This window comes from Saccopteryx leptura, chromosome 1 (genome assembly GCF_036850995.1).
Source record: "Saccopteryx leptura isolate mSacLep1 chromosome 1, mSacLep1_pri_phased_curated, whole genome shotgun sequence".
NCBI classification, from domain to species: domain Eukaryota; kingdom Metazoa; phylum Chordata; class Mammalia; order Chiroptera; family Emballonuridae; genus Saccopteryx; species Saccopteryx leptura.
This window is the reverse complement of record NC_089503.1, coordinates 7,830,058-7,843,045: the sequence shown is the minus strand read 5'-3', so window position 1 is coordinate 7,843,045 and position 12,988 is coordinate 7,830,058. Positions and strand designations below refer to the sequence as shown.

At 45.7% G+C, this 12,988-nt stretch overlaps 1 pseudogene; it reads left to right on the top strand.

Moving 5' to 3' along the window:
- Window positions 1-4,150: 4,150 nt before the first annotated feature.
- On the top strand, window positions 4,151-4,228 carry LOC136389931 (small nucleolar RNA SNORA40; annotated as a pseudogene).
- The last annotated feature ends 8,760 nt before the right edge of the window (window positions 4,229-12,988 follow it).

The following is a 12,988-nucleotide window of genomic DNA, read 5'->3' as shown; positions in this document are numbered from 1 at the left end:
GTCGACTTGGAAACACAGGTCGCCGGTTCGAAACCCTGGGTTTGCCCGGTCAAGGCACATATGGGAGTTGATGCTTCCTGCGCCTCCCCTCATTTCTCTCTCTTCCTCTCTCTCTCCTCTCTAAAATGAATAAATAAAAAGTAAAAGAAAAAAAAAAGTGCACAATAAAGGGTGGGGCTCCCACCAGCAGGAAGAAGGGCCATGTCCTTGGGGGAGAAATGGTGGCATGTCCAGTACACTAGGGACCTGGCAGCAAACAGGGCTCGTAACGGGACACAGTAGGACACAACTGGTTGAGCTTTATGACCTTGGCTCAGGGTGGGACAGTAAGTGATGAGGATCTGAGGTGATGAGAAAGGGTGACCCTGTGAGACACTTTGATGGTCTCGAGCCCACACGTGTGTGTCTGGGCTGAATGGCAGCCATTCGGCCAAAGCAGAGCAGTCATGGAAATTTCCACCCCAGTTCTTTCCCCAGCACTGTTCTCTGTTCCTCCCAGGCCCTGCTGAGTCACAGTTCTTTTGCTCCGGCAGGCTGCAGGCCAAAGAGGCCTGGGCTAGGCTCAGAGATCCTTGACAGCCACAGAAAGCCGGTCTGGTGTGGACATGTCAGAAGTTCAGGTACACAGGGCATGTGCCGCCATGAAAACTGGAAGGGTCACCCTGACTGACACGTCCCAGAAGCCCCAAGATCCCTGGTCCTGGGGAAGATTGGCAGCCTCCACCAACATGTCAGTGTTCTTGAGCCAAGTCAGCACCCCCTGGCGGTGCCACCCCAGAGGACAAGGCAGCAGGCCTCAAACAAGCCCAGGAGTACCTTTGTAGTGGGGGGTGTACCACTTCTGCTCTGTCTTCTTGGGGGGGGGGGTATTTTGTATATTTATTTCTAACAGCTCCCAAGTGGAAGAAGTGACTTCTGTGCGAGCGGAGCTAGGAAGATATCAGAAGCTCTCTCTGCCCCCTGCCCCACCTTTCCTGACCCTGGGCTCCCAGCTTAGACCCATCTCCAGTTAGGGCCTCCACTCTGACAGCAGCTGGAATTAGAGTACCAGACAGAGCTCCAGCCTCAGGGCAATAAAGTGGGTTACCAAAGAGAACAAAAGGGCATCTCTATGGTGTCTGCCTCCTTTGTCCACAGCTGGGAGGGGACTCCCCTCAGAGTTGTTGATGAAGACCTGCCTCTCCCATGTCTGTCCCCACCTTGAGGCTTCGGCAGTGGCACCCCACCCTCCCACCAACAAGGCTGCAAACCCTGCATTCCCATTGACCTTCAGAGGAGCAAGGAGACAAGTTAACAAACATAGCATCATCCAGGAAAATACAGGTCATGCTGAGATACAGGTAACGAAGGGTGGTGACATCAGATGACTGGATATGCTGTTCAGAGAGGCCCTAACAGATGTTCTAGACAGGGTAGTGAGAATGAGTCTTATCTGAAGAGTTGGGAGATATATTCCAAGCAGGTCATTGGGAGTTAAGAAAATGAGTCTGGAAAGGGCCAGGGTGCTGCAGGGACAGAGAGGAGGAGACCAGTGTGGGAAGCCCACAGAGCCTCAAGCAGATTTCCTGTACCTGTGTTTTCTCTTGTCCCATGGCCACCGCCCACCCTCATCCAAGCCTCCATGACCTGGGCTGTACAAATGGACTCCAGCGTCCTTCCCTCTGCCTCCTCACCCAGCTCAGCCACCTTGCCAGGAGCAGCCACACGATACCTCCCAAACCAGGGCCGCTCCCAGCTCAGAAGTCATCCTTCTGCCCACAGAGCAGAGTCCAAACTCCGTCCCCAAGTAATGCACGCTCTCCCAGAGCTCACTCTACTCCTCCTTCCTGCTAACCCGATCTTCCAGTCTTCCAGTGCATTCCCATCCCTTAGTGAGCTTGAAGGCGCACTCCACTTCAATCGCTGTATGACTCTGCTGTGACCTTAGCCCCAAGAAGGATCCATAATGCTATGGGCTTCTGTTTTTACCTGGCATGTGTTGACAAATACATCATTGGCAAACTTCCTATAATTTTAAAAAAACGAACAAACAAAAAAACTTCCTATAACTGGACAACCTCTGCTCCCTTTTCCTATAAGACTTGTTTCTGTGGTACGTGGGCCACAGTTGTATTGAGGAAGAACAAACTGGTGTGTGGAAGGTGTGAAACATTTAATGAGCTTCAGGCTAGGTATGCAGTGTGTATGTGATGCTCACATAAACATCTGTCTGGAACCTCAAATGGGTGACTGACCAAATCACAGGCTGGGACACAGGAATGTCAATATGACTCACTGGGAAGCCTCATTGTCCCTTTGCGCTGTTCCCAAGGGCCACTCAGCAGGTCCGTGGGGTGAGTAACCAAAGGCCCCAGCGCATGGCCTCCCCACAGTGAGTCCTATATTGGAATGACAGCCAAGCCTAAGCCTTCACTCACTGCCCTCCCCTCTGGAGGGTGACTGCCCATCTGGAGCTCCACGGAGCCTTTGGGCTTTCTCCCATGCCTTCTCGGGTAGGTCTGTCTAGATCAGTGGTAGTCAACTTGGTCCCTACCACCCACTAGTGGGCGCTCCAGCTTTCATGGTGGGCAGTAGTGGAGCAACCAAAGTATAAATAAAAAGATAGATTTAACTATAGTAAGTTGTTTTATAAAGATTTATTCTGCCAAACTTAGCGAAAATCTAACATAAAGTACTTGCTAAGTAATTATTATTATATGCTTTAACTTACTGTAACTCTGCTTTATAAATTTTATAAAGTAAAGTGACTTCCTTACTTTATAAATCATCATTACTGTGGAACCAGTGGGCAGTTAGAAAATCTTACTACTAACAGAGATACAAGTGGGCGGTAGGTATAAAAAGGTTGACTACCCCTGCTTTATACACTTAAATCGAATTTAGGGATCCTTAACTTTTATCCCCTAGGATAGGATAAGAAATAATGTCAAGAATTATCTTTGGGCTCCTCCTAATCCAACAACAGGCCATAACTAATGTTAGTGTTGGAGCCAGTGAGGCAGGTGAACCATGGACATCCGACACTGGTAAGCGAAATGGAATCTCTAACATTTTTGCAATTATAAGACAAAACTTTCATATATTCTAGAGGTCAGGTATTCCTCAGCTGACAAAAGTTAAGCTCTTACTTTTTCTTTTTAAGATTTCTTATTTAAGGAAACATCAACTCATAGTATGTGTCTTGACCAGGCAAGCCCAGGGTTTCGAAATCAGTGACCTCAGCGTTCCAGGTTGACACTGTCCACTGCGCCACAGGTCAGGCTCTTTTTTTTTAATGTTTATTTTTAAATATATTTTAGAGGGAGAGGAAGGGAGAGAGAGAGAGAGAAAGAGAGAGAGAGAGAAAGAGAGAGAGAGAGACAGACAGACAGACAGACAGACAGGATCATCAATCTATTCCTGTATGTGCCCTGACCAGGGATCAAACCCGCAACCTCTGCGCTTCTGATTGACACTCTAACCAACTGAGCTGTCCGCCAGGGCAAGCTCTTCTTTTCTGTTTCACTTCCCAGTTCTCTGCAGTGGAGGTTAGCTCTCCTTCACACCCTATTTCATAATGTAGCATTCAGTTACACCAGCCTCCATCCCCCCACCCCAAATCTACACTGCTCACAAAAAATAGGGGATCTTTTATTGCTTCATATTCATTATGACATATCCCCTCATTTTTGTGAGCAGTATGTTATTTTCCATAGCATTTCATATATCCCTTGTTATAGTCACTATCATATTGCAGTGTGATTGGTTTACATATGTGTCTTAGGCACTAGACTATCAATTACTCAGGATTAAAGTTGTTTCTCTTTTGCCACTTTGAGCTTCTGTTTGTCTCTCTTCCATGTAATGGAGCTCTGTGCTGTGTCATCTCCTGTTCTTCCTGCCGCAGGCTCTTGCTGCTGTGCAGAGATGAGGGAGCTGAACATTTGTTTGTGCAGTCACTGTTCCGGAGAACAACTGGGGGGAGGAGGGCGGCAGGAGCGCTGGGAACTCCAAATTCCTGGGGTCTTCAGAAAACAAGGAAGTTGTGTTTTGGGGGGGCGGACTCCTCTTGTCTTTTGTTTGAGGCATGCATTTTTAGATCAGTGTCTGGTAATGCAGGATTAGATAAAAATCAAGGACTAGAAAAAAAATATCAGAGACTACACACAGATGCAAAAAAATAAATCCTCTTTTGCAACCCAGAACTCACGGTGCAGTATGAGTTTTGATACATATAAGAAGGAACATGATACCTAAACAGATTAAAATGACAGGGCATTAACAAATGGTGGTTCCAGGACTTTAGAATTGATAATTAAAAAGTATAGGATATAAGGGAAGTCTCAACTATACTGATTTACTATTCTAATTTTAATGTTGATCTGAAAAAAAAAAATCAGCCTGACTTGTGGTGAACAGTGGATAAAGATTGGACCTGGGCTTGACCTGTGGGGGCGCAGTGCATAAAGCTTTGACCTGGGACGCTGAGGTTGCCGGTTCAAAACCCTGGGCTTGTCAGGTCCAGGCACATACCAGAAGCAACTATTACAAGTTGAAGCTTCCTGCTCCTCCCTCCACCACTATTTCTCTCTCTCTCTCTGAAATCAATAAATAAAATCTTTTTAAAAAACTTTTTATTTATTCATTTTATTTATTTATTTTTTAAAGTTTTATTTATTTTTGTGTGACAGAGAGAGGAACAGGTAGGGACAGATAGACAGGAAGGGAGATGAGAAGCATCAATACCTCGTTACTGTGCTTTAGTTGTTCATTGATTGCTTTCTCATATGTGCCTTGAGTGGGGGGGATACGGCAGACCTAGTGATCCCTTGCTCAAGCCAGCGACCTTGGGCTCAAGCCGGGCGACCTCGGGATTTCAAACCTGGGTCCTCCGTATCCCAGTTTGATACTCTATCCACTGCACCACCGCCTGGTCAGGCTATTCATTAATTTTAGAGAGGAGAGAGTGAGAGAGAGAGAGAGAGAGAGAGAAGGGGGGAGGAGCAGGAAGCCTCAACTCCCATTTGTGCCTTGACCAAATAAGTGCAGGGTTTCTAACTGGCAAACTCAGCATTCCAGGTTGAGGCTTTATCCACTGTGCCACCACAGGTCAGGCAAATAAATAAAATCTTAAAAAACAAACAAACAAACCCCACAAGAGGCCTGGAGGGAATTCATGTGTAGCTGAAGCCTCAGCTAGGCTGGCCTCTGGGCCTGAGACCCAAATAGGAGAGGCCTCGCAGCCTTTCTGTTGAATCAGTCGGACTGGCCTGGCTAAACAGGGGGGAGGTGTAGTGGATTCTGGCATTCTCTGAAGGCTTCGGGCCTTGACCTGCCTGGAGGATCAGGTAGGGCCTTCAGGACAGAAGGCCCTGGAGTCCTATTCTCAATTTTTGCTACTTTAAAAAAACAAAAACAAAAAAGTGTTTACCACTTCAGTCTTTTACAGAGCCCCACCGCCTTGAAGCTACAACCAGAGGTCTAAAATCTTCCGCGTTCCCCTCCCATCTTTGTTCACTGCATTTTATAGACTTAGCGTCATCACTTCTGTCATCTCATCTCCCCATTCTACCCCTAAGGAAACTGCTACTGAGAAGTTAATTTGGGTTAGCACCTAAGGTCACATGGTTCCTCAGTGGCCTGATTGCCAGAAACCAAGGGCCTCCTATTTTTAGCCTGGGCTTTTTTGAGAATGGGGGTGGGGAGCATGAGACAACCAGCTAAAACGAATTTATCCTCTTACATCTTAGGCCCAAAGGAAGCTTAGGTTTTTAGTCTGAGATCGATACTGAAGTACCAGCGGAGAGAGCAGCTGCGATCAATCGGACATTCTGAAGTTAAAAGGACCGTGGATTCAGGCCAGAGAAAAAGTGCCTTGAAAAAAATGTGTTTTTTTGTTTTGTTTTGTTTTTTTTGAGAGAGAGAGAGAGAGAGATGGAAAGGGAGAGAGATGAGAAGCATCAACTCTGAATTGCATCACTTTAGTTGTTCACTGAGTGCTTCTCATATGTGCCTTGATGTGGGGGGTGGGGGAGCTGAGCCAGTGACCTCTTACTCAAGCTATTGGCTTTTGGGCTGAAGCTAGTGACCAGAACCTCAAGCCAGCGACCTTAGTGTCTCAGGTCGACACTCTAGTGCAGGGGTCCCCAAACTTTTTACACAGGGGGCCAGTTCACTGTTCCTCATACCATTGGAGGGCCGTCACATACAGTGCTCCTCTCACCACCAATGAAAGAGGTGCCCCTTCCGGAAGTGCAGCGGAGTTTGGGGACGCCTGCTTTAGTCACTGTACCACAACCGGTCAGGCAAAAATGTAGTTTTAAATTAAAGGGATTCTTGCCTGACCAGGCGGTGGCGCAGTGGATAGAGCATTGGACTGGGATGCGGAGGACCCAGGTTCGAGACCTCGAGGTCGCCAGCTTGAGCGCAAGCTCATCTGGTTTGAGCAAAATTCACCAGCTTGGACCCAAGGTCGCTGGCTCGAGCAAGGGGTTACTCGGCCTGCTGAAGGCCTGCGGTCAAGGCACATAAGAAAGCAATTAATGAACAACTAAGGTGTTGCAACGAAAAACTAATGATTGATGCTTCTCATCTCTCTCCCTTCCTGTCTGTCCTTATCTATCCCTCTGACTCTGTAAAAAAAAAAAAGAAAAGAAAAAAAAATACACACACACAGAGTCATTTTCACTGTATAAGAAAAATGCTATAGTCCTGGCCAGAGCGTCACCCTGACGTGCAAAGGTTGTGAGTTTGGTCCCCAGTCAAGTAACATACAGGAACAGATCCATATTTCTGTCTCTGTCTCTCTTTCCCTTCTTCTCTCTCTAAAATCAATCAATAAAATCTAAGGTTGTTTTTTTTTAACGCTATAATCTGTAAAGGGATGAAATGACATTTAGAGGCTTTGACATTTGAAGCACTTTAGGGCTCATTTTAACATTCATCTCATGTGCTCCCGAGGGGGAGAAAGCCCATAGATAGCAGAGGGGGGTCTTAGGTCCCATGTTCCCGGGAGTAGTAGGGCAGGGGCAGTAGAAGAAGGTGGCTGCAGGGGAGTGAGGGTTGGGGAGAAAGGGAGGCACCCCCTAAAGTCAGAATTCTGGGATTCAAGAATAGGTTCTGGGCCTGACTGGTGGTGGTGCAGTGGCTAGAGCGTCTGAGGCCCAAGGTTCAAAACCCTGAGGTTGCCGGCTTGAACGCAGGCTCATTGAAACGATCCCGTGGTCGCTGGCTTGAGCCCCTGTCCCGGTCAAAGGTACGTATGAAAATCAATCAGTGAACAACTGAAGTGATGCAACAGCAAGTTGATGCTTCTTGCCTCTCTCCCTTAACAACAAAAAGGTTCTGCTATAATTAGCTTTGCCTGATTTTAGGCAAATCACAAACTCCCCAAGCTCCCAAATCCCCATTTGTAAAATGACATGACCCAACTCAGTCTTCCTCCTTCCAGCACTAAAATTCTATTAAAAAATTTCCAGTCCCAGAGTAAACATCAACACCATCTCTGAAGGGAACCATCTGCATCTCAGTAATATTCCATGCTTAAAGGGAAGGGATAGAGGGGGGAGAAGAAAGGAAGGAAGAGAAAGACTGATTAAACGAGAACGGCTTTGCCAGGGCCTGTTTAGAGGGGCTGCTGTATTGGGGATGGGAGAGGAGTGGGGGCTGGCATGACTCAGCACCCTCACTTTGTAAAGCCCAGGGCCCAGGGCCCCCACCCTTTCATAACCACTGTCATTTACAGGAACCAAGGGTATTTTAAAAATAGCGTATCGACTTGATACAATGCCTGTCATTATATAATTGCCGTTCTAACCTATACTGTGTCCTCCCCTCTTAGACTTTACTGCCTAAGAACATTCTATTTTATAGATTCTAGAATAAAGACCCTTGGAGGTAAGAGAGGGCCAGAGGCTGGCTGTCACCACAGGCTCGTGGGCCGTGGGCTTTGAACAGTGTCCCCGTCTCCATTTTATCTCACTGCTCCCTTTTAAGGAAAAAACGAAGCAGCTGCTAGGTCAGTCTCTGAAACCTTTTCTGCCTAGACTAGAGCATCTAGAGCAGGGGTCCCCAAACTACAGCCTCCTGGCCGCATGCGGCCCCCTGAGGCCATTTATTGGGCCCCCGCCGCACTTCCGGAAGGGGCACCTCTTTTATTGGTGGTCAGAGAGAGGAGCCTAGTTCCCATTAAAATACTGGTCAGTTTGTTGATTTAAATTTACTTGTTCTTTATTTTAAATATTGTATTTGTTCCCGTTTTGTGTTTTTACTTTAAAATAAGATATGTGCAGTGTGCATAGGGATTTGTTCATAGTTTTTTTTATAGTCCAGCCCTCCAACGGTCTGAGGGACAGTGAACTGGCTCCCTCTGTAAAAAATTTGAACTAGATTAATAAGACCTGTTAACTACAAACACCCAAGGGATGCTACAGTGAAATTGAATTTGATAATTACAAGGGTTCATGTGGGAATTTTAAAGTAATGGATAACTTTTTTTCTTCTTTCTTTTGTTGTTAGGTAATGGATGACTTTGAGACAGGAGGGAATGACAAAGGACAGGGGAAAGGAAGGAAAAGGACACCTCGGCGGAATAGGGAAGGAGGGGCAGCCGCCCCGCAAAGAGAAGACCAATTTACAAGTAGGGAAAGGGAGGAGGGGCCGCCAGAAAGCCCCCAACCCAGAGCCCACCTGCCCCTCCCCCAACTCGCGGTCCCGGACAAGCAGAGCCTGGGGCGGGGCGCGCGTGCGCAGTAGCGCGCTGCGCCAACCACCCCCGCTCCCCGAGACGGCTGGAACCAGCTGGAACCGGCTAGAACCGGTGGCGCTCGTGTGTGCGCGGGCGCCGACGCCTGACAAAGGGAGGCGGCGGCTCACGGCCCGTGTATCCCTGCGCCGGCCGGCGCGGGTGGGTGCTGGGCCGCACCCCTCCCCCAGCCTTTGTTCCCTCCCGGGCCCTGGCCGAGGCCCGGCACCGACCGAGGGGGAGCCGAGTGCGGGGACGCGCCCGCCCCACTCCGACCTCTCCCTGGTCCTTGTGTGCCGGGTCTCCTCCAGGGGACAGAGGACATTGTAGCTATTTGAGACCGTTTTTGTTACTGCCCTGGGTTTCCACATTTAGTAGAATTCTCAAACAGATCACCCAGGCCACTTGAACTTCTCAAATAAAAGGACAACCAAAACAAGGCACAACCTAAAAACAACAGCAAAACTACAAGGCACAGCGTCAGAACCAGCTGGCAGGAATTCGGCAGTTTGGGAGGAACGCCACTGCCGCTGCTGAACCGGCCTGGTCTGCGTTGGCCCGGCTGACGCTGTTTCATAATGAAAAGTAACGCTGTCAGCGAATCCACGTTAACGTCCTTTAAAAGCACTAAATAGGACCTACTGTGCCGCCAGAAAGCATGAAAGGTATTTTGAGAGCTAAATAATTCCCAAGGAAATGCCCTTTTTGTGAGCTGTTTGATGGTTTACTTAAAATGTCTTTAATTGTTTTTGCCTAAAATTTCAGCTGCGATCTACTTGCTAATAATGAATCTTAAATATTTCAGGATCCATGGTTTGCAACCAGTAGAAACAGGAAAATTCTAGAAAGCCTTGTAAACCAGTCTATTTTTAATTTTTCCGGGGGACTATTTTTGCGTCCCTCACAAAGGCGGCGGAGGGTTATTCAGTGCCAGCAGCGTGAGTCGTCCTTCTCCTATAAATACGCCCGTCCCGGCACTGCGGCAGCCATTCAGGCAGCGAGAGCAGAGGCTGCTGCTGGGCTTGATGGCGCTGCTTGGGGAAACCAGATAAGTTTTTCTATTTAAGAGCTAGGAATTTAAAATAATTTAGGAAATGTAGATAGTGAGATACTTATTGAGATATTGCTTAGGATGAAAAATTTTGAAATAGTCTTTATAATTTAAAACTATTACTTGAGGGATAATAAGACTCAGTAGTTTCAGAAAGGAAAAGAAAAAATTTTCTAGAACATGCCGGAGGTTATGAGAGGAAACTTCTTCATGAAGTAAAATAATTTTCAAAGAAATGGCTGATAGGACCGGACTGTAAAGTCCGAATTCAAAAAGCCTTAAATTGAAGGGCAAACTTTTAAAATACCATTAAAACGTAGGTGATATAAATAGAATATTCGTCACTTAAAAAGTAAAGTTGGAGGTGATTAAAATGTTTGTAAAGGCCATCTTTTAAAGATTAAAGTGAAGGTAATTTAAGCGATAGACCTTAAATACATGGCGCAGGAAAGATGGCGTCATTTGAAGCTTAATTGATTTTAAGAAGTAGTATAAAAAAAAAAGATTTTTGAGAAAATAGAAATTTGAAGTGAAAAGCTTGGAAGACAGAAGTATACAGGAAGGTGAAGAAAAGAGAAGATAGGAAAAGAGAAGATAAAAATGCGCATTTTAGAAGACAGAAAAACTTAAACCAAAAAGTAGGGAACAGAAGAAAAAATACTTGAAACAAGTTAGAAAACCAAAGCAACTAAAAGCACAGAAACAAACTTAGAAAAGAAGATACAAATTTATAGAAAACTAGAAGATAGAAAATGAGAAGATACAAATTTAGTGGAAAACTAGAAGATAGAGGTTGAAAATACTGTGAAGGAAAAGTTATTTCAGCTAGAAAAGGAAAAGCAAGCTAGGACAGCTATTACACAGGCATGCAAGATGTCGAAAAATTAAGATAGAAAAGTTTAGAGCCAAAGTATTAAGTACAGAAACACAAGAAAAAAAATAAGGAGGAAATGTTTACTTTATAATTTAATAAGAATTATAAAAGCCCGCGAGTTTAATTTCTGGGTGCAGAAATTAGATTTGAGAAGATGAGGATTTTAAACGGCTGTAGACCAGGACTAACTTAACTTAGAAGAGTTTCCGGAAGAAGCTAGAAGGGAAATCGGTTTAAAAAGAGCGAAAAAGCTACCAAGAGGACTGACGTAATAAAAAAATTAAGATAGGATGTTTTTGGAAGAGTTAAAAATGAAAAGGCCTAAATACTCGAGCTTAGTTTTTCTTTGGAAAATGTCAAGGACTTTTATAACTGAAGTAATTCAAGATCAAGAGTAATCACCAACTTAACAGTTTTGCATTGGACTGAGCTCAGATCACTTAAAAGTGCTGAGGACTAGCGTTAATGGCAGCTGACTGGATTCAGTGAAGCTAGGAGGACAGCGACAGACAGGATTCCAGGAGCCAGTGTGGTGAAGATAGGAGAGAGGATTCCAGGAGCCAGTGTGGTGAAGATAGGAGAGAGGATTCCAGGAGCCAGTGTGGTGAAGATAGGAGAGGATTCCAGGAGCCAGTGTGGTGAAGGCAGCTAGCAAGAAGGAAGGCGCCCTAACGCTTTGGAGGTGAAGCTAGGAGAGGATTCCAGGAAGGAGGAGGAGCCAGTGCGATGTGCTGACGCCAGCGTGCGACTGGACCGCGCGAGGTGGCAAGTGGCGGTGTGGAGGATAGATAGAGGAGCCTAGAGCAGCCAGCGTCCGGCGCGAGGCCGCGTGCAGGCAGCCAGTGGTGTGGTGGCAGTCCGGGCGGCCATGTCCAGGTGTTTGGTAACAAGAGTATGGTAACCTTCACTTTATCTTGGTAATGGGGGAGTTGTGTGCTTAGCTTCATGATGGAATGTAGGCCGATTTCCGAGTGTTGTAGGTTTCTCTTTTTCAGGCTTATTTTCTCATGCATCTTGTCTGAAGCTTTTGAGGGCAGACTTCCAAGGCCCGGAGGAATGGTAGCTGGCAAGTTTTATGGTCTTTGTCTTTTAACCAATTTGAGGGGGAAAAGTGTGAATTTGAGACCAAATTAAGGCAAGTTTTGTAAGCGATCTGTATTTTTAGTTTGGGGTAATGAAGCGTTTTTTAGTTTTGTAACTAGATATGAATGTCAGTTTGGGCATCTAACTGGGGGGAAAGTTTTTTTTGTGGGTTGGGGGGCAAAATATGTTTTGAGTTCTTTTCCCCTTAGGTCTGTCTAGAATCTCAAAGGCAAATGACTCGAGGTAACAGAAAAAAAGAAAATCCAGTAACAGGATAATCAGAACACCACAGGTGTATACATTTTCTAGAAACTAGAGCACACGCAGTTCTCACTTTAAGGTCTGTGGCGGAGCTGTCCGTTGGAGAAAAATGGCTGGTAGTTATTTTTTATTCCACCCCTTAAATCAGATTTTTAAAGTATGTAACCCCTTAACTTGACATGAATTGTTTTGGGGTGGTCTTAAGAGGGAAGAGGGTGGGGGAGAAAAATGTTTTCTCTAAGACTTTCCACAGATGCTATAGCACTATTGACAAACTGGGTTAGAGAAGGATTGTACCGATATGCTGTTGGCAACATCGCCTTTAGGGATTGGAGCTGTCTTTTTCCCTTGGAAGAGTGTTCCCAGTGCAGCTTTGGTTCACATTCAGTCATCTCAGGAGAACTTCAGAAGAGCTTGACTAGGCCAGATGTTAAAGTTAAGTTTTCAAATACTGTCTGTGACTTTTAAAATACCTTGTATCTAAGGGGAGGGGCAAATTTTGGCTTAGTCTTTGGCAATGGCTTGTTATGGTTGGGCTGGGGAGGGTCGGGTTTAGGTAATTTTTTAGTTTATGATTTCAGATAACTCATGCCAGAGAACTTAAATACTTAGGATGGAAAAAACTAAGAAATCGCAACTTCCGAGTTGGCAAGTAACTCCCCATCCTCAAAAGTTTTTTTTTCCCTCAACATCTGAATTGTGCAGCTGGGAATGTTTGTGAAGATCTGCTGGATTCCAAGTGTAGGGCCTGGGGAAGGAAAGTGTTGAGCTGGGGGTTGGTCTAGCCCCACTGGGCTGTGACACAGATAAGTTTGGGAATTTTTTAATTCACTTAAAAGTTTGGATGTGGTAGTGTGTGGTTCTCTTCTTTGGAATTTTTTTCAGGTGATTTAATAAAGCTTATTACTACTATAAGAGCTTCAGAGCAGAGGAAGTGGCTTAATGATCCTGAAGGGATTTCTTCTGATGGTAGCTTTTGTATTCTCAAGTAAGATTC